The sequence below is a fragment of the Chiroxiphia lanceolata genome, chromosome 28 (genome assembly GCF_009829145.1).
Source record: "Chiroxiphia lanceolata isolate bChiLan1 chromosome 28, bChiLan1.pri, whole genome shotgun sequence".
Lineage (NCBI taxonomy): Eukaryota > Metazoa > Chordata > Aves > Passeriformes > Pipridae > Chiroxiphia > Chiroxiphia lanceolata.
In genome coordinates this window covers 4,881,525-4,900,946 of record NC_045664.1, presented here as the reverse complement: position 1 = coordinate 4,900,946, position 19,422 = coordinate 4,881,525, and the positions used below count along the sequence as shown (strand labels likewise).

Genomic DNA, 19,422 nt, shown 5'->3' with positions numbered 1-19,422 from the left:
CTGCTCCTGCTCGTGTCCTCTGCAGAGCCTTCCTCGGTCCTCCTCCTCCTGGAGCCCAGGGAGGGTGCTGGGCTGAAGGGGAGGGTGCTGGGGTGAAGGGGAGGGTGCTGGGGTGAAGGGGAGGGTGTTGGGGTGAAGGGGAGGGTGTTGGGGTGAAGGGGAGGGTGCTGAGCTGAAGGGGAGGGTGTTGGGGTGAAGGGGAGGGTGCTGAGCTGAAGGGGAGGGTGCTGGGGTGAATGTCTCCCTGCTGCCTGAGCACCCCCATGGCTCTTGCCTTGGGGCCCAGGTTTCCCTGAGTGTTGCTGGAGGCTGCCCTCGTTTGGTGTCAGTGAAGTCATGGAATAGAATTCCAGGGAGAGTTCCCTAAAATAGTGAGTTCAATTCTTTCCAGCTCAGGGTTTTCACTGTTGCATCTCAGAATTCCAGGCACAGCAGCTCGATCCATGAGCTCTGCCATAACCTGTGGTTCTTGTTTTGCCTCTGGTGACAATGTGACCTCATTTTGAAAGGTCTGAATAACTTTGGCCCCTGGATATGGTGCCGAATCTGACTCCTTCCCATTTTTTTATATCTGTGGCAATAATTATTCTTCCTCTCCAAACACAGCATTTTCCTCTTTATGAGAGTTTCTTCTCCTTCTCATTTCCATTCTGGAAGTGCTGGTTTCTGTTCTACTTTTAATGGAAAGGCTGGAGGGCAAATGTAATTAAACCACAGTGTATGAACTGTAACTTGTAATAGTTTTTTTTAAAAAAACCCCAAACCAGCTTGTCACTCACAGAGGACTGGCTTTCTAACCTGGGCTCCATCACAAGTCCAAGTTTCAGTTTTTGTGATCAGACTGAATGAGATCAGATCACAGAGGATTTGATTGAATGTGTTACCAAAGGAGATCTGGGCTGCAGACAGCACAGAGCTGGAACTGGGGGACAAGAAAACAGCACTCAGGGTCACTCCTCCTGGTGTCATGGGGGGGTTTGATGGGGAGCCTGGCTGTGTGTGAGTGTGGAGCTGCTCCCCTTGCATCTGGCACCAAGAATTATAAAGATAAATGTGCTGTTGCCACCTCCAGTGTCCCTTGTGGGCACAGGTGTGGGACTGTAGGATGCACCTCCCTGAGGCTGCCAGTCCCCTCCTGTGCAGCCCCTGTGTGCTCATGCCACGGGTAAGGAGGCAGCTGGGGAGGATGGAGTGACCTGCCATTATCTCTAATAGATAGGATCAATAATGTGAAATGTATCATCCTTCTTCATTTTCTCATCGTGCTGGAATTGATGCCCTGCCTGGCACAGGGGCTGCTGCTGAGGGCTGAGCTCACCCCTTATCACTCACCTGCTCCTGATTTACACCAGTGTTACATTTCTGCCATGTAAAAAATGGGCCATGTGTCAGTGGTGCTGATCACATCTCGGGCTCAGTAACCTCAGAGCTCTGAAATTATTCCATAAGAGCATCTCCTGCCTCAGTGATTTATCCCCCAAACTGCGCCGTGGTGACTCAGGGTGGTTGTTTCCCTGGAGAGACGTCTCTGGGCTGTGGAGAGGCACAAAACAGGGAGTCAAAGAAATCTTGTCCACCACTTGTCTTTCCTGCTCGTGCCTGGTGTGTGAGGGGCCCGGGGTGTGCACTTCCAGTGGGGATTTGCTGCTGGTGGTTTCCAGAGGTGCCGTGATGGCTGGTCAAATTCTGACGCACTCAGACAAAGTTAATTACCAATTCCATAAAACTTTTCACATCAAAGGTTTGAGAATTGTGCTCATTTGATAAGGAGTCACTTGTAATACCTTGTTACTTCCCTGGTTCTAATTATGCTTATCAGTCCGTGCTGATAATTAGCGTGGTGTGCAAGGCGAGAGCTGGTGCAGTGCCCAGGGAACAGATGGAAATCTCTGGCTGTTGGGGCTGGAGAGACATTCCAGGGGCAGCACAGTGACAGCAGGTGATGCACAGTCCAGGCCAGGCTGCCCCAGCACAGGGGGAATGCTTCCCGGGGGTGGGTCACACTTCCAGCCCCGGCTATTTAAATGCCAGTGTAACAACAGGACAAGGGGGAGTGGCTTCCAACTGAGAGAGAACAGGTTTAAATTGGATATTAGGAAAAAATCCTTCCCTGTGAGGGTGTTGAGGCCCTGGCACAGGTTACCCAGAGAAGTTGTGGCTGCCCCATCCCTGGAAGTGTCCAAAGCAGGTTGGACGGGGCTTGGTCCAGTGGAAGGTGTCCCTGCCCCTGGCTGGGGTGCGACTGGATGAGCTTTTAAATCCCTCCCAAACCATTCTGGGATTCTGTGATTAACACAGCCAGCTTCTAATGCCTCTGAGCTGGGAAAAGGTCCCTCCCCTGTCCCTGTTCTCCAGGAGTGTCTGGGAGAGGGTCTGTGCTACAGCAGTCGGGCTGCTTTGCTGCAGTGCAGGTGAGAGGCAGAATTGCAGGAAGGTAATAAACTGCCCCATTTACCAACCGATTAAACAAGTATTTAAAGCCTGACTTGGCTGCCCAGGCAGCAGAAAACAAGGTACAAGGCAGTAGAGCCTGGAACAACTGCTTGATGGCCATTCTGGCTGCAGCTATTTGAAAGTTGAGGTGCTGTTAATCACCGGAGTATGGTTTTATCTGCCTGGAATAGCTGCTTTTTGCAAGTTTTTTCTAATGTTTATTAGATGTCCCTGTTTACTTAAAGTTCACAGCATTTAAATAATATGTTTGAGCAGGTTAAAAATAGCACGAGATGCTACCTCTCTCCAGGCTGTGGGAAAGACTCCAGTTAACAGGAAATCTCCCTGTCCACCCTGCCAGTGCCAGATTCTCCTCTTGCTGTAGTTCATGCCAGTTCGTTTTTTTAATTGGCAACTTATTGAAATCAAAATATTGTGTTTGCATATGTTGTCACTAGCATTTAAGCAGCTCACCTTTCAGAATTCTGCCAGTTCTCCTTGGGGCGAGCGCTGGGATCAGATCTGGGGTCCCTGGTGAAAAGGAGCTGTGTGTTGTCTCATGCCTTGCAGGAGCAACTGGTAACTAAATTCATTTATTCCTGAATAAAGGCCATTTCTGACGGAGCTGGTGGTCTGGAGAGGGAAGTGCTGCTGACCCAGTGCAGGGAGCCCATCTCTGAGCCAGTTCAGTCTTGTTAATGTATTTCTTCCCTCATAATGAGCCTTTCCTGTCGTGGCAGATGCCTTATCCCCTGTAGGGCCTGTGGGCTAGAATTGGTGTTTTCCTGCTGGCAATGAGGCTTTGCTGGAGTGGGATCTGTGGGGGGAGGTCTCCCCGGGGTCAGAAGCTGCCTGAGCTCAGCTGCAGCCACCCGGGAAAAGGGCTTGGGGGGAAGGATGTGCTGGAAAGCAACTCACACTGTCAGGTTTGGAGTCAAACAGAATAAAACTGATAGCTTTTAAAAATTCATGGTGGTGTTAATGCACTCAGTCGAGTGTAATTAAATGTAGAGACTCAACAGATTCATATAAACACTCTGTGGGAGCCTGTCAATCTTCCAGGGTAATGAACCCCCAAACAAATGTACAAATCTTTAATATCTCTGGCAGAGCTGAGGGCTGTGGAGCAGCATCCAAGGATCCCTCTGTGCCCGTGTATTCCCAGGGGGACACATCACCTGTTAGTCTGGAGGAACAATTCCTCACAGTGGCTGTGCACACCTTTTGCTGCAGTGCAGACCCACAAATCTGGGGCTGTGAAAAGCAGGATGAGTGATCAGGGCATGTCCTGGGCTTTGAGTGCCAGCAGATGGAGATGCTGTGCCTGGCACTCAGCTGCACTCACCAGGAATTCCTCCTGCCCCTACCTTGTCCTTCAGGAGCTGCTGGAGCTGCTTTGCTGTGCCTGGACCTCTCTCCTCTGGTCTGGACAGAAAATAGTTACGCCATATTTAAAATGTGGGGGAAAAAAAGAACCAAAAAGTGTGTGGGGAAGGTGCTGTGTGCACAGCTGAGCGATGGAGGGCTGGCTGAGGAAGGAGAACATCTCCTCCACAGGAGAGGTTTTCTCCCACAAATTGCACCTCATCACTAGTAAGTGTTGGAAGTCAGGTGTGTGCAAAGGGCACTGAAACCCAGAGGAACCCACCTGGGCCCTGGCCAGCTCCTGTGCCACGGTGAGGGTTGGGCAGGGGTGGGTTTCTGGCAGCTCGTGGGGCAGGACAGTGCCCTGTGCCCCACGTCTCTGTGCATGTCGAGGGCTGCAGTGCCTCCTCTGGCTCCTGCACATTAACCAGGGCACTTCTGGAGATGTTTCTCCTAAATTTCTTCTTGGGAACTCTTCTACTGTCATCAGCAGAATTGGGAAAATCATCTAAAGCAGAGTGAGAAAGGGAGGATCAGCCAGTGCTGAGCTAATATTTTTCCCATTTGTGTTTTTTTTTCCTCTTTCCTTTTCTCAGTTCTCACCTCCTCACAACAGTTGCATACCACTGTAAACTTCATTTAATCCTTTGTGAAGTTAAAGTAAATACGCCTGAAAGACAAAATACATGCTGTACTTGATGTAAGCCTAATGACACGTCCCCCAATTATCTTCGGCGGTGGCACAGCTATAATCAAATTTAGAGAGCAGCTGTGTTGCTCAGTGCTGCTGACAGGGATGCAGCGAATTAGAATTGATGCTGCCTCTCGTCAATCCAGCAGCAGCCCGCTGGCCCTGGCAGGGGAGTGCTCACCCAGCCCTGGCACAGCTCCTGCACACCCCAGCAGCAGTGCTGGGCATGGCCAGACCCGCTCTGCCCCTCACCTTGGCACTGCCCCACGGCTGCCCCTCTGCCCCAGAGCTGCTCCTGGCTGGGTCCTGCACTTCCCTGAACGTGGGGGGAAGTGAGATGGAGCTCCCAGGCACCTTCTCCCTGCTGGGCTGCCACACCCTGCTGAGCCATCACCTCCCATGGCCCCTTCCCAACAGCTCCAGGGGGGAGCTGGGAACCTCTCCTGTTGGGCTTCAAAACCAGCCAAGCACCTGAGACGCTTTTGTTTTTATTTTTATTTTTTAGCTTTAGCACAGGCGGGTGTTTGGGCAGAGGACTCCTTTCAGCTGTCAGTTTTCTCAAAGAAAATAGCAGCTCTTTGCCTCCCTGCTGTCCCGGCTGCAGCAGGAGGTGTCCATCAGCAGCAGGGAAGGAACCCGGTGGTTCAATAACCCCAGAACCTTCTGTGGTGCTCTTGGGTTTTCACAGTCAATGTAATAGTGGTGTTCAAAATAATTGCTATAGAGCGAAAATGTGCCTTATCACAGGGAGCAGCATGTGGACAATGGGAGCATTTCAGAGCGTATTTTTAGGACAAGGGGAAAAAAAAATCAATCTAAATCTTATGCTTTTTTATCATATGCCTTGAGCAGTGAAAGGGGGGGGAAAGGGCTCAGCATTTTTGCTGGTTGGATGAGGCTGTGAGCAGCCTGGTCTGCTGGGAGGTGTCCTGGGGACAGTGGGGTCGGGGCAGCAGATGCAGCCACGAGGTGCCTCAATGCACCACGTTGGTTTTCCCTCCCCTTGGTGCCCATCTGGGAAAGTCAAACGTTTATGTGTAACCTAAAAGAAAAGCTGTTCTGCTGGTGTGAGCTATTGGGTAATAAAACAGGGAAAGGCACTGCAGTCAATAAAAGTAAATTAATAACTAGAGACAACAAACCTTGCTTCCCTGACTGGCATAAAGCAATCCTGTGCTGAAAGAAGGAAGAATGTCGCAGTTTATGAGGAGGCAGGTCGAGTCCAAGAGGAATGGGCCACGGAATTTTGTGGATATTTGTGATCACAATGTTTTCTTCCTAAAGCTTTCGTGGTTTATTTGTGCTGTGCTGCAGGCAGAGCTGTAGAGCAGCTCCTGCTGAGACAGGATGCGCCAGGACGAGGGAAATGGGTTTGGAAGGCTGTCGATCCAAGCTTTGGGAGGCAGCCCCTAGGACTGTGCAGCCCAGGGAGCTCCTGCTTCTCCCCATTCTGAGCCCTGGTGTCTCACAACACCTGAGAAACCGCCCCAGGAACTGGTCTGGGGCTGCTCGGGCGATGCCGACTGTGCCCGTGGTGCCCTCGTGGTGCCCTCGTGGTGCCCTCGTGGTGCCTGCCCAGCGCTGGGGTCCGTGCCTGGACCTGCCCTTGGCTCCAGACGAATCCCTGGCACAACTCAAGCAGCCCCGTGGTGCTGAGGGGAGCCAAAACCCCTTGGTGTGGTGGGTACCACCCACCCACAGCCGGCTCAGGGCTGCCCACACCTGCCCTGGCAGTTGTGCTGCTCATGCAGCACAAATTAGGAGGCTTAATTATTTCAATAGAGGTTAATTACATTAGTCACTACAGCAAATCTCCAGTTCATGCCATGCTTTCCACTTCATTTAATTCATTACCCCCTGTGACAGTAGATTCCTGCACAGAACTGCTCATTTGTATCCCCTGTCCCTTCCAAGAGCAATCCTCCACCTCAGCCCTTCGTTTGCTTTTGCTCCTGTTCCTTTCAGTGTTCCTGGTGGCAGTGACAGAGGGGTTTTGTGGGAGCAGCCTCAGCCATGCTGAGGTGGTGGGCAGAGCAGTGCTGTGCCCAGCTGGGCAGTGGGCTCCTGCCAGGGGGACAGGCTGTGCACCCCACAGTCTGTGTGTCCTGTGCTGTAGCTGAGCAGAGGGTGACTCTGGACGGTGTTTGTTGTCCCCTTCCCTATCTGCATTCTTGCTCAATGCCTGGATTTACAGATATGTGTCCTCTCCTGCCTGCCAAGTGTGGTGCTGTGCCCTGCTGGTCTTTGCCCGTGAGCCCCCTCTGTCCTGCCTCCCCTGTGTACAGGACAGTCTATATGGGAAAAAAAATCAGCCAGTTGTGCACCCAGCCCCTTGCAATGATTCTGAAAGAGCCATTCCTCATGGTTTAATGTGTTTCTGTAAATGGCAGAGTAAAGCTCTCGGATGGCATTTAATTAGTTTTACTGTGCCTTCCCCGCTCGGCAGAGATGCATCGTAATAGCTGAGGGATTCATGCAAAGGCCTGCTTCAATAATCAGAAATTCAAATGCCAAACAAGACAGAACAAGAAAAATGTGAAAATAAGCACAGAATATTTTTAAATTGCCCAGGTGAGTCTCAGTGCTGCAGGCACACAGTGCTGCTCTCAGAAGTAAACTGGGGAAGCCCCAGCTCTGAGCCGGCTGATGCTGGATCACAGTTAATCCTCTGGAGACGTGGTGGTGTTGGGAAGGGCATTGGCTGGGCTGTTCCAAAGCTGATCCCAAAGGAAGGTGAACTCAGTGCACACTGCCATTTGTTGAGCATTTGCCACACCCTGGGCTGAGCCCAGAGCCTGGTGTGTGACCACGGTCACGGTGCCCAGAGCAAACCTGTGTGGGCTGTACAGAAAGGACCTTCACCTTTCCAGGGCTGCCAAAGCCTGGGGAACAGGAGCTCTGTGCTACCACCTGGCTCCGTCTCTCCTTGTCCTATTTCGTTTTCAAACTTAGTTCATTCCTTTGTCACTGCCCCCAGGTGGGTGTTTGTTGTCCCCAGGTCTCCTGCCCCTCCAGCCCCCAGCACACACCACGGGGGGAGATTTCTGCAGTCAGTGCCCAAACTGCAGCTGCTGACATGTGCAAGGGGGAGGTGAGACATTTCCCACCTGTTCAGCTATTCTGTAGCTTGGTGGGATATTTCCTATTTTTAACCGTAGCTGCATTAAAAGGAATAAACTTGTGAAGGCAAACATAAGGTAACAACCAACGGAGGTAGTTTTTTAGATGCAGATCTGTCTGATTTAGTACGTGGTGAACATTTTCTTTAGCATAATGATACTTCTTAGGGTGCATGATAGAAACCTGCAGTAATGAACAAACACAATTCTCAGTTTTCACTCTCATCATTGGCTATCATTAGCATTTTGCTATTGTTAACCTGTGCTGGATAAACTGCTTATAAAATAGATATTTCTTTGTTGGGCACTAGCAGGTCTGGTTGTGGGGAGGGATGTGGAATTCAGTCTGCAGTTCTGCATCATGAACATGGACCGTGTGTGGCTTTGAGACTGGAGGTCAGGCCAGTGTAAACCAGGGAAATATTTCCAGATTTTAATCTGAATTGGGACTTAAGGATTTAAGGAAATTTGAACACCCAGCCAGGCGTTCCCTTTGGCTGGGGAACCATCAGCCTTGTCTGGGGGCAGAGGGACCTTCCACGGGGGTGGGAGCTGCTCTGGCTGCTGCAGGAAAGGCTCTGCCCTCTCTCTCCTCTCCTTCCTGACATTTTAGCACTTCTCCTCTGGCTTTTGGAGATGCTGCCTGTGCACTTCTGTCCCCTTGGCCGCTGGCATCCTGCGGAGCCCGGCTGGGATGCTGGGATGTGCCAGCCTTGGCTGGGAGCGCTGCAGGGGCACACGGGGCGGCTTCAGCTGCCAGAAAATTAGGCTCATTTATTTGGGAATCCGTGGTACACAAAGCACTTTAATAACCACATTCATCTAAAGGCCACATCAGGAGAAACAGTACTGCCTGTTCCCTCTCGGATGCCAGTTAGTGGGGAATGCTGTTGTTAACATTTAGCAGGAGCTCCAGGTCACCTTGATACGATTGAGCTAACACACATTTTAATGGTTGTTTAATTAGATTTACCATAGGGAAGATGCCATGGAAGAAAGCTGCATTTCTGCTTCCAGCACTTGAGTTGGTGGCTGGATTCAATAAAAATGCAGATAAAAAAATGCAAGTGATAGACAAAGATGAGGGTGGGTTTTTTTTTTACCCCTGTTCAACATAATCTTCCAGCCTGGTCTGGGTGATGTGGCTGCTCTTGCAGGGCTGGAAGCTCTCACACCCAGGCAGGATGATGCTCTTTTCTGCCTGCCACAAAGTGCAGGTGCTCCTCAACAGCTGATTTGCTTTTAGGTGACCTGAGCTTTGAGCTCTTTGCTGTGAGGCTCCCACCAAATCATTCCTCAGAAGCTGCCCCTGTGCCATCAGCAGGACTGAAGCAGAAGGGAAGGGATCTGTCTGGTTTCCAGCAGCAGTATCCGAATGTTGTGGCAAACTGGTCCCTGCATTAGAGAGCAAACAGCTCCTCTCCATGTCCCATCAATTCTGATTCCTGCACGAGGCTGGGGGGGCTCTGAGGAGCGTTTGGTGAAGCAGCCAGTTGCTCCCTCACAGGAAATAAACCATTGAAACATATTGCTATAAAGGATATGACACCTCTCCTGATGGATTTATTAAGAAGACCCCAAGAGTGAAGAGTTATAAAACCTGATCCAGTCGGCAGTTCCAGCTGTGTAATTGATATCCATTATTTCCCATCGACTGCTCTGCAGGACTTCGCTTTCTGTAGCATCAACAGATTCTGCCTCTGAGCTGCTGGGGCTTGGCAGAGAGCAGAGTCGATAGCAAACCCAGAGAGAATCCCAGGAGACAGCTGAGTTGGTTTTCCTCAATTTCTTCCCATAAATACACACCTTTATCCTAATTTATGCTGTTTCTCAAGTCACTCCATTTTCACAGGGCAGCACAGATCTGCTGTGGCTTTGCTGAAGCAGAGGCTGGGTGCCAGTCTGGTTTCCCCAATGACACAATTTCTCCTTATCTGCTTCATTTTATGGCAATTCTATATGTTTTACTGAAATAGGGTTATTATAGTAATGAATTTACTGGAACAAAACAGGCACAAAAAGGCTGTCCCCACAGATGCAGGGTGCTGGCTGTCCTGGGGACTGACCTCTGCTCCTGGGTGCTGCAGAATCCCTGAGGAGGCTGAACACAAGGAAGGGGCTCACACCAACCTCCTGCCCCTGTCCCTGCACAGGACAGCATTAGGCAAACCCATCATTTCTCCCTCTTATTACTCAGAGCTTTTCTATGCCATTGACCTCCTGCCCCTTTCTCCTGCGAATCATTTGCTTTTCCAGATGCTTCAGTATTAACTTGTACCATTTTCTTTCCTTTTTTTTTCTTTTTTTTTTCCCTCTCCTTATCTCACCTCAGGAAGAAGAGGGATTACCTCATTTCCACCTCCTCTGAAATAAATCCTCATTATGGATTTGCACCCGGGGAGGAAGAAGCTGATTTCCACTCCCAGCCGGTTCTGAGCAGATATTTGAAGGTAATTGTGCAGCCCAGTCATCTCACTTGTCCAATAACCATAAAGAGCACTTTTATTAGCACTGGGCTTGGGGCTGGCACTATTGAGAAGATATTTATGGGGAAGATATTATTTCAGAAAACTAGAACGTGGACATCAAATATATGTTTTATTCCGAGGTGGAGCAAAGGGAAGGACCCGACATCCAACAAATGTCTGAGTGCTGGTGGGGGGCTCATCCCTGGGCTGGGGTGGCTGCACTGTGGTGCCTCCTCACAGCACTCACTGGATTGCCTCAGATTTGCCAAAAACCATCATCTGAGGTGGCTGAACCCAGCAGGGCTGAGCAGCTTTTCCCTCATGCTCCAGTTGTGAAAACTCTGGTGTGAGCTAGCAGACATTAATGGTGTTTTTATTGAGGATCTTGTGCTCTAAGTTCTGCCTCCCTAAACACGAGGCTGAAATGCTGGTGTGATGAGGCCCTTTTTTCTCGGCTAATTGCTGCAAGATGAAATATGGGCCAGAATAAAATGTGGTCATCTGCTGAACGGCTGCTGTGCCCGGCTGTCAGGCTGTTTGCTGCACCCAGGATATACTGACTGTGGCAGCTTTTGGATGCTCCAGCTCAGGGCAGAACTGTGCAGTGATTTCTCTGGGCTTTGACCCGCCCAGTTCTGAGCTTCTCCCACAGAGCCAGCAGTGATGGACTGGACAAAAATAAACAAACAGCCCACGAGAACTTTCCGGAGGAGCAGTGGCTTGGCCCAGTGCTGCAGGTTTATGCTGAGATGCACCCAGACAAGCAGAGGTGTGAGACAGACGTCCCCAGTTCTGCAGCTCTGGGGCACTGGGACTCGTGGTGCCTCTGTGTCTGTGCCCTGTGCTGCTCTGCTGCAGCTTTGGAGGTGGCAGGGACCCCTCGGGCACCAGCTCAGCATCCAGCTGCTGGTGAAATTTTGATGAAAAGTCCTTAATTATTGATGAAGAATAACATCTCTGTTGCACAGCTCATCTCGTGGGGAGCACAGTCATTTAGTACTTGGGGCTTCAGGGCTGTGGTGGGCTGACATACCACGAGCTTCCTCCCCAGCCTCTGGTCCCACTGGTGGAAGAGGAGGGGAGGATTTGTTTGTGCAGGTCCTGATCCCAGTGAAATGGAGAAAATGTAAGTCAGACTAAAGTGCCAAAACCAAACACAGCAGAGGAGCCTTCCAGAGGCTTCCAGGGAGCATCCAGAGGTGCTTGCAGAGGAGCCTGGAAGCACACAGCAGCCTGGAGCCCCAGGAAGCACAGGGAAGAGCATTCCATGGTCAGTGCCCTCACTCCAGAGGTCCGTGGCTCCATCCAGCCCGTGTGTGCCTGGGGCTGTGCTTCAGCCCTGAGCCACTGCCTCGGGTAAGTCCGTGGGCTGTCTCACAGCAGCCAGGAAAGGTAACAGGGAGAAGCAGTTATCTTTAGTGTCTTTAATTCCCTTGGCTTTTTTCAGAGGTCCAGAAATGGAAAACCAGTCGAAAAGCACTGCAGCTGTGCCACGGAGCCTGTACCACGGTGGTGGCACTGGGGATGTGGCCTCGGGTTCTTCAAAGCCTCTGCAGCTGCCTCTGGACCTGAACTGTTGTGACTTCATGTTGTCCAAGGTCTGTATAACTTCATCATTTTCTGATAGCCTGTGCATAACAAGAGCACTAGAAAACTGTAGAGGTGGATGTTTCAAAGTTAAACTGATTCCCAGTCATGGTTTCCTTCCCCTAGAGCAGTTTTAGTTGTAAAGAAGATGATAGATTAAGTTATGTTTGACTGACAGATTTAAACTGGGGCTTCTTTCTGCAGCCTCCACATCCATGCTCTAAATTGGAGGCTTGGGATTAGAGCCACTAAATTACTTAGTTTATTGAAAAAATAAAATATCAGGAACAGATGAAGAGAGAGAAATGCAAATTGAATGAGTGTTAAAAAATGATTAAGGTAAGGTAGCAAATGAAATAGAATGGCACTAAAACTGGATGACACGTAAGAAATTCTCTCCAAGTGGCAGCACTGGGGAGCTGGGCTCTCAAAACATGGAGCTGTGGAGCTCAAGACAGGTGAGCTTGACATTGCCAAGAGCTGCTCTCTGCACCCACCTGCCCAGTGCCCTCTGCCCGTGGGGGTGGGAGAGGGATGGAGAAAGGGCAGGTCACGGATGGAGCTGACCCTCCAGGGGTTTACAGGGGGGTTGTTACTGGCCCTGGTCCTGCCTGCAAGTGGGGAACTTCCCACAGCTCCCCCAAATCCAAGCAGAGGTGGATTTCTGTCTGCTGGCTTTGGATAATTTCTTGTAACCTCTCTGAGTCTTTGCACATTTGCTGTCTCCCCCCAGAAATTACACACAAGACCATGGAGAGAGATCAAATCCTGCCATCTCCCTTGGATCCTGGAAACGGCCCCTTAAGGCACCCTCGAGCCTCGTTAAAGGAAACAAATCAAAGTGCTGCACCAGAGGACTGCAGGTAAAGCTGTGCTCCTGAGGACCTGCCTTTTCTAGATAGCCCCGTGTATGGGGAGTGAAACATTTCCAGGAGATTCGATTCCACCTGGGGCCTGGGGAAATTCCGCAGCTCCACCAACAATCCATCACCACTCGCTCAGGGAGGAGCGATAAATTCACCATCACCTTCTTCTGGAGCAGCTGTGGGGATGGCAGGAGGAGCAGCAGTGCAGACTGCCTTCCCTGCACGTGGAGAAGAGCCAAAATTGGGTCAAGGGAGCAGCTTTCAGCCTCTCCTTCCCCTCCTCTCCCAGCAGCTCTGCTCCCTGTGCCTGTGCAGCTGTGCTGGCTGGCAGCAATTACTGCTGGTTTCTTCACAGCCTTTGCTTTGGACTCATCATGGTGGTGGCTGTTACACCCCTAGGGCAGCAGTGAGTGTCCACCCAGGTGCCATTGGCATGTCCATGCTGACACGTGCAGCCTGGCTCAGGGAATGTCACTGTTCTCAAAAGCAAAATGCCTTCAGGGGGTTGTGCTCTGTCCCAGGGCGATGCTGCCCAGAGAGACAACCTCCTCCTTCCTCCTCCTGCTCTTCCTCCTCCTCCTCTCTGCAGGGCCAGCTCCTGGGATCACTCACACCCAGGAGGGACTGGATCTCTGCAAAGTGCCAGGTGGCATCCACGGGGAAGAGGCAGATGTTGCTGGATGACAGGATGGAGATCCAGCCTCTGGACCTGGTTGTAAGTGGTTTAATGACATCACAGCACAAAGGGGAGAGTTTGGAAAAATGGTGTAAGAGAACATATTCTCTCATGTTAAATCACCCTGTTGCCATTGGCAGCCTGAGGGATATTTTGCAGAGATGCTAAAACACATTGTAAATTAGGAAAACAAGAGAGAAACCAAACCAAAACACCATATTGTGTAAGACCACTTCTCTTGATACCAGAAAAGCTTTTCAGAACAAACCACCCCGTTCATGTTTACCTTTGTTTGGGGTTTTTTGTTTGAAGAAATGATTTCTGTTTTTCAATAAAAATTGATGTCCCCTTTGCAGCCTTGCCTCGCTGCCTGCAGAGGTCAGCAGTGCTGGAGTCCCTGTGGGATGTGGGCAGCCCTGCTCCTTCCCAGGCCAGGAAAAGAAGAGAAACACTTCATGATCCTTAAACTTGTCGAATTTAAAACTTGAAAAGGCACCTTCACGCTTTCAATCATTTTTACTTCTTCTAATGCAACTGGTCTAAGCTTTCCTAGAAGACCCAGAGGGAAACCAGGAAAGATCAGATGTGACATTCTGGACTTGGCATGTGAAAAGCAACTGGGGAAAAAGTAGAATAAAGTGAAGTACAGAGAGACTTGTGGCCGCACTTGATGCGCTGAGAGGAGAATAAAGAGACACAAAATCATGTGCAGGTCAGTTTTATACAAAACATCAAGGAGGGGTGGGATTGACTCCTCCCGAGCATGGTCAGCACTGGGGAGCAGCAGCTGGGAGGGATTTCAGAGTGTGGCCACCCAGGGAGCCCAGCGGGGACATCTGAGTGTCCTCAGCAGGAGTGAGAAACCTGAGCAGTGCTGGGGAGCAGCCCTGATCCCTGGATCCCTGATCCCTATATGCCTGATCCCTGGATCCCTGATCCCTGGATCCCTGATCTCCATATGCCTGATCCCTGATCCCCATATCCCTGATCCCCATATTCCTGATCCCTGATCCCCATATCCCTGATCCCTGATCCCCGGATCCTGTATCCCTGATCCCTGATCCCCTGATCCCTGGATCCCTGATCCCTGGATCCCTGATCCCCATATCCCTGATCCCTGATCCCCGGATCCCTGATCCCCATATCCCTGATCCCTGATCCCCGAATCCCTGCTCAGCTGTTCCTGCCGTGGGAGCCCCCAGGCTGGAGCCTGGGCAGGTGGGAGCCGCAGGTTCCAGGGAAGGGAAAAGCCACCCAAATCCCAGAGAGAGGTGGTGACCCCCCTGCAGGTCCCTGGCCTCTGCTCTGCCTTTGATGGCCACCTCCTGCTGTCCTTAATGGACAATGGCTGAGGCAAACTATAAAATTAAAAGAAACAGGGTGAGGATACAATTAAAAGCGGCGTCTCCGAACTGGAACTGCTTTGCCGTGAATTGAACGTGCCTAAACCTGGCCATGGTTGAGCAGAGCCATTCCACTCAGCACCGGATTAACTCATCAGCAGAGTGCCCACAATCTGATTTAATTTGAAAGACTACAGAATTATATTTCTCTGCTGATTTTCCAGGTGGCAGGATTAGACGCAGAGCTTTTAGTTTTCCGCTACTTCCTTTTAACCTAATTTGACAGAAATGGCTTCTGGTACAGGGCAGAATTTGCTGGGTGCTGCATCAGGGATAAAGGGAACATCGGAAAAACGGCACAGCGCAGCTGGGGGATGTTGTTTCCCTCTCTCTGGAACATGCTGGGTTTGATAAACTACAAAGGCTGAGTTTTCTGGAAGAGCATAAACCAGGGAGACTCGTGGCTCTCGTGGAACGTTTGCCGCTCCACCAGAGCAGCCCCTCTTTCCAGGGAGAACGAGGAACACCAAGAGTTGTGGCAGGACTTGGCACATCAGGTGTGTGCTGGCCCTCGTGAGGACACAGGGAGGGATTTTGGCACAGGCATGGCCACGGGCACGGCGGCTGCAGGGGAAGGAAGGGTGGTGGCCACAGTGTGGCCACAGGGCCGGCATGCAGGAACGGGAGCTGCCCTTCCTCCCGGCTCTGCTGATTAAGGAGCTCCTTTTCTTGGCAGTTAGAGCTGGAATTAAAATATTGCTGGGAGAGAGAGACCCAGGGGCAGGCGAACAGCTTGTTCCCAGCTGGCTCAGCACTTTCCTGTTTGCAATTCCACCTACCAGAGCTCAAAAAAGGCTCCCTGAAGGCGGCCGGGTGCCGGGCTGGCAGCCCCGACAGCCCCCAATACCTGGCATGCCCCAGTGCCCCCCAGCCCCTCAGCTGCACCAGCACTCAGGGGGCATCTCTGCTCCTCCTGCTGGGAAGGCAGTGGGGCTCCTGGAACATATCCAGCTGGAGCAGTGTTGGAGCAGAGGTGGAGGCAGGAGAAGGGTGTGCCCAGGCTGGCTTGGAAGCTGGTTTTTGGCTGCTGATGCTGCCGGGTGCTTGTGGGGATCCTGGAGGCTTCCAGGGCTTTGTCCCCATTTCTAAGGAAGGAAGGGGATTTTCAATCTGACCTCCAAACTGCAGGAGCTGGGGAAGGGTCTGCCCTGGAGGGGCACCAGCTGGATGGTTTAAAGGCCAAGCTACTTGGCTGCTCTTGTTTTCCTTCTCCCATGTCCTGCACTCCTCTGACTGCTGGAGTGATGAGGCTCCTCCTTGCCCTGGTAGAAGGGACAGACCCTGGTTAATGACCCCCCTCCACGACTCCCACTGCTCTTCTCCTGGTCATTTTGCCAGGCTCCAGTGGAATGGTTTGCCTGGGAAATGGTCTGTGACTTCGCAGGCAGTGTGCTTGTGAGAGGCAGGTTCCTAATGACTCCTCAAACTGAGATTTTATCCCTGTAAATGCAACTAGGTCCCAGTGTCCCTGATTAGCTTCTTGTGATGAATTCCATCTGCCTGCCTGGGAACAACAAGGAGCTAAAAAACCTGAGCACCAGCCATGCAGCCGGCTGCTCCCATGCTGGGCTTTGTCATCACAGGAAACCACTTAAAAAACAGGAAACTCTTCCTTGTTCCACTCAATTTCTTGGGACAATTTGCCTGAAATGTCACCTTCACAGATGAAGGAATGGGATTTATCACAATCAAGGCTCTGACATGTCCCTTTAAGTGAATTGAGGATGCTTTAAATTCTGACTCTGCACAGGGTTTTGTTGGTGCAGTGTGAGTCCCTTGCATTTTATAACACCCACAAACATGCACGTTTTTGGGCAGTGCTGCTGTGGTTTTGCTGCTCTGGGCAGCGTGGGCTGCCAAGGCCAATGGAGCACATTGATGGCACGTGGCTCATTGTTGGAATGCTCCAGGCATTCCTCAGGAATGCAGGGAGACAACCCTTGTGCTGGGCTATTGAGTGACTGAGCAGTTTCTTACATATTTTGAGGTATTTTGTGTATTGTGACTGTAACACAATACACAAAACATCCCGCCTGCGTCACTGCCCTCGTCAGTCACCGCATTTCTGGGGAGCTTTTTTGGGTTGTTTGTGGGACAAAGAGGAGCCAAATCTGTGACAGGGGTTCTGTGACATCCAGGTTCTGTGACAGGGTTCTGTGACAGGGGTTCTGTGACAGGATTCTGTGACAGGGGTTCTGTGACAGGATTCTGTGACAGGGTTCTCTGACATGGATCCTGTGACACACAGGTTCTGTGACATGAGTTCTGTGACACATGGGTTCTGTGACACACAGGTTTTGCTCTGTCCTCAGCCACCGGAGCTGCTTCAGCAAAGGGAGATTCTGGTGTGAGACACCCCACAAAAATGTGTTGCTTTTGCTGTTGCCATAGCACACAGAGGAAACCTGGAACACGGGGTGAGTCACTGGGGTGAAGCATTTATCCCAAACCCCCTGTCCTGGAAACCTTTTGGCAGGGATGAACTTTACAGACCCGATAGGTCGTGGTGGGAGTTACTGGGACCAGTCAGGGAGTGTCTGTCCAGGCTGGTCACACCCACCTCCCTGTGCTCAGACACCCAGCCCCAGTCCTGGGGCCAGATGTGCAGCTGTGGTACACGAGTGTCACTGGCCCTGCTGAGCCCCTGTGCAAATCCAGGGGGAAATGGTAATTACTTTTCAAAGCAAGATTTGTCCCTAAATCCGTGTTTAAGTCTCAAGGGAAGGCCAGATCCCCACGAAGTGATCTAGCAGAAGCTGTTCCCTCTGGGGGCTGGTTGTGGGACCTTTCCATGATCCAAGTTTGCTGCAGGGACTTGGACTTCAACATAACATACTATTTACCTGCAAATCATTTCCTGTTTTAAATGCCTCTCATAAAGGGGGAAAGGTTGAATTTGCTGGCTGGTTTGGTTGTGTTTGCAGCAGCTTGGGAAATAATTGAAAGAGAAAATGAGTGCAGGGTGAGCGTGGAGGTCCCACAGGGCTCGAGCCACAGAGGAGCCACCAGGGGTGGGTTTAAAGCTCCTGCCCAATCCTCCTGCTTTACTAAATAAAGAAAACATTATATAAATGGTGTTGAAATGTGGAATTGTTGGCTAGATGCTGCCATGGTCTGCAGGTCTCAGCACTTGGCTGATGTTTAACCTGAAATCCTGCTCAGGAGAATGGGATTTGCTGTCTGAGGGGTGTGTGAGGGTAAGGCCAGGCCAGGCCAGACTCAGTGGTGTTTTCCTCAGTTGAAGATAATTTGGGTTTGCTTGGTCAAAGCTCAATCAGCAGCAGAGTAAGGGCATTACCTTCCAAGAAGGCTTGTTTGGCTGGTGGAAGTAAGATGTTTCTGAGAAGTGCCTGCAACCACTCGAGGTTAAACTAAGAACTGGCATAAAGTGACAAGGGGCAGCATTTAGGACTCAATACCTGAACTAGCCAAACCCTGAAGAAACAAGTTCAAAATGGAATTCTTTCATTAGCTTTCCCCTGGCACTGACACCTGCAGACTGTGGGGGAAGAGATCACACTGCAAATGTAATTCCCATAGCATGGGACTTTGGGGAATCAGATTGTGTTTGAGCCCCCCCTGGAGAAGGACCCAAACATGCTGACTGTGCTACAGATTGCAGAGAATAGTGTTGCAACAGGGGTTAACATAATTAGAGAACTTGGAGCAGCATTTGATCTAAAATTAGGGAGGTGAGCCCCGGGCTCCGTCCTTGGCAGGTCTGTGATGCAACCCAGCACTGGGAAGCTGCTAAAATATATTGGGACACTGCTTCAAGTGCCAGTACAGATTGAATTTTAATATCCTACAAAAAACAGGTTACATTATTCAAAATTAAAGGGTCTCAAAGTCACAGCAAAGCTGAATTTCACTCTGTAACAGCGACCTCAGGTCATCACTGGGTTTGGTGCCAAACTCACCCGGGTTCTGTGAGGAGACTGAACTCTGCTCTACCCTGGGATGGGGCAGGTGTGTGTGGCTCTGGGCATCAGCTACTGCAAAGAGCAAGAACTGTCCCCCTAAAGCCAGGAGGATCCTCCTCATCCCCCACCGGCAGGGACTGGCTCGGGCTGGAGGTGGAGGAAGGTGGAGGAAGGAGCAGGAAGGTGGAAGAAAGTGGAGGAAGGAGCAGGAAGGTGGAGGAAGGTGGAGGAAGGTGGAGGAAGGTGGAGGGAGGTGGAGGGAGGTGGAGGAAGGAGCAGGAAGGTGGACGAAGGAGCAGGAAGGTGGAGGAAGGTGGAGGAAGGAGCAGGAAGGAGCAGGAAGGTGGAGGGAGGTGGAGGAAGGTGGAGGAAGGTGGAGGAAGGTGGAGGAAGGTGGAGGGAGGCTTCCCCTCCACGCTGCCAGGAGTTAATGGGGCTCTTCATTTCCCTCAATTACTGGGCACCCACCTGAGAAGCTGTAAAGAGTGGAACAGTAAATCTTACAGTCAAATATTAAATTATACCTAATTTATTTACTCCTGGCGAACTGTAAGCCCTGCAATCAGGCGTGGAAGGGTTTGTGTCACGAGCACTCCTGGGAGCCAGGGGCTGTCCCTGGCAGGGCAGCACAGGGAGGGTTTGCTGAGGGGGGCACAGGCAGGGACTGATTGCTGCAAACCCGGGGTCTCCCAGCTGCAGAGACCCTCGGGCAGGCAGAGGGCAGCTTGTCCTCTGCCTCCTCCGTGCTGCAGAGCTTTGCTGCCTCAGGCTCAGGGGAGGAAGGAGCTTCTCGAGCCTCCCCTCAGCCCTCCAAAGCCACCCCCACGCTCGTGCCTGCCTAAAAATCAGAGGCACTGACTGTCCCCATCAGTGGCCAGTGAGCCCAGCTGG

General features: G+C 51.2%; 1 long non-coding RNA gene across 2 annotated transcripts; it reads left to right on the top strand.

Annotated features, from left to right (window-relative positions):
- Nucleotides 1–225: 225 nt before the first annotated feature.
- On the top strand, nucleotides 226–18,699 carry LOC116799420. 2 transcript variants are annotated; one of them, XR_004361049.1, is made up of 6 exons: nucleotides 226–371; nucleotides 9,941–10,058; nucleotides 11,524–11,674; nucleotides 12,397–13,244; nucleotides 13,562–13,917; nucleotides 16,921–18,699. It is a non-coding gene; the product is annotated as an uncharacterized LOC116799420 (long non-coding RNA). The 2 variants fall into 2 exon arrangements; XR_004361050.1 differs by lacking the exons at nucleotides 226–371; nucleotides 9,941–10,058 and adding an exon at nucleotides 11,175–11,432.
- Nucleotides 18,700–19,422: the final 723 nt, after the last annotated feature.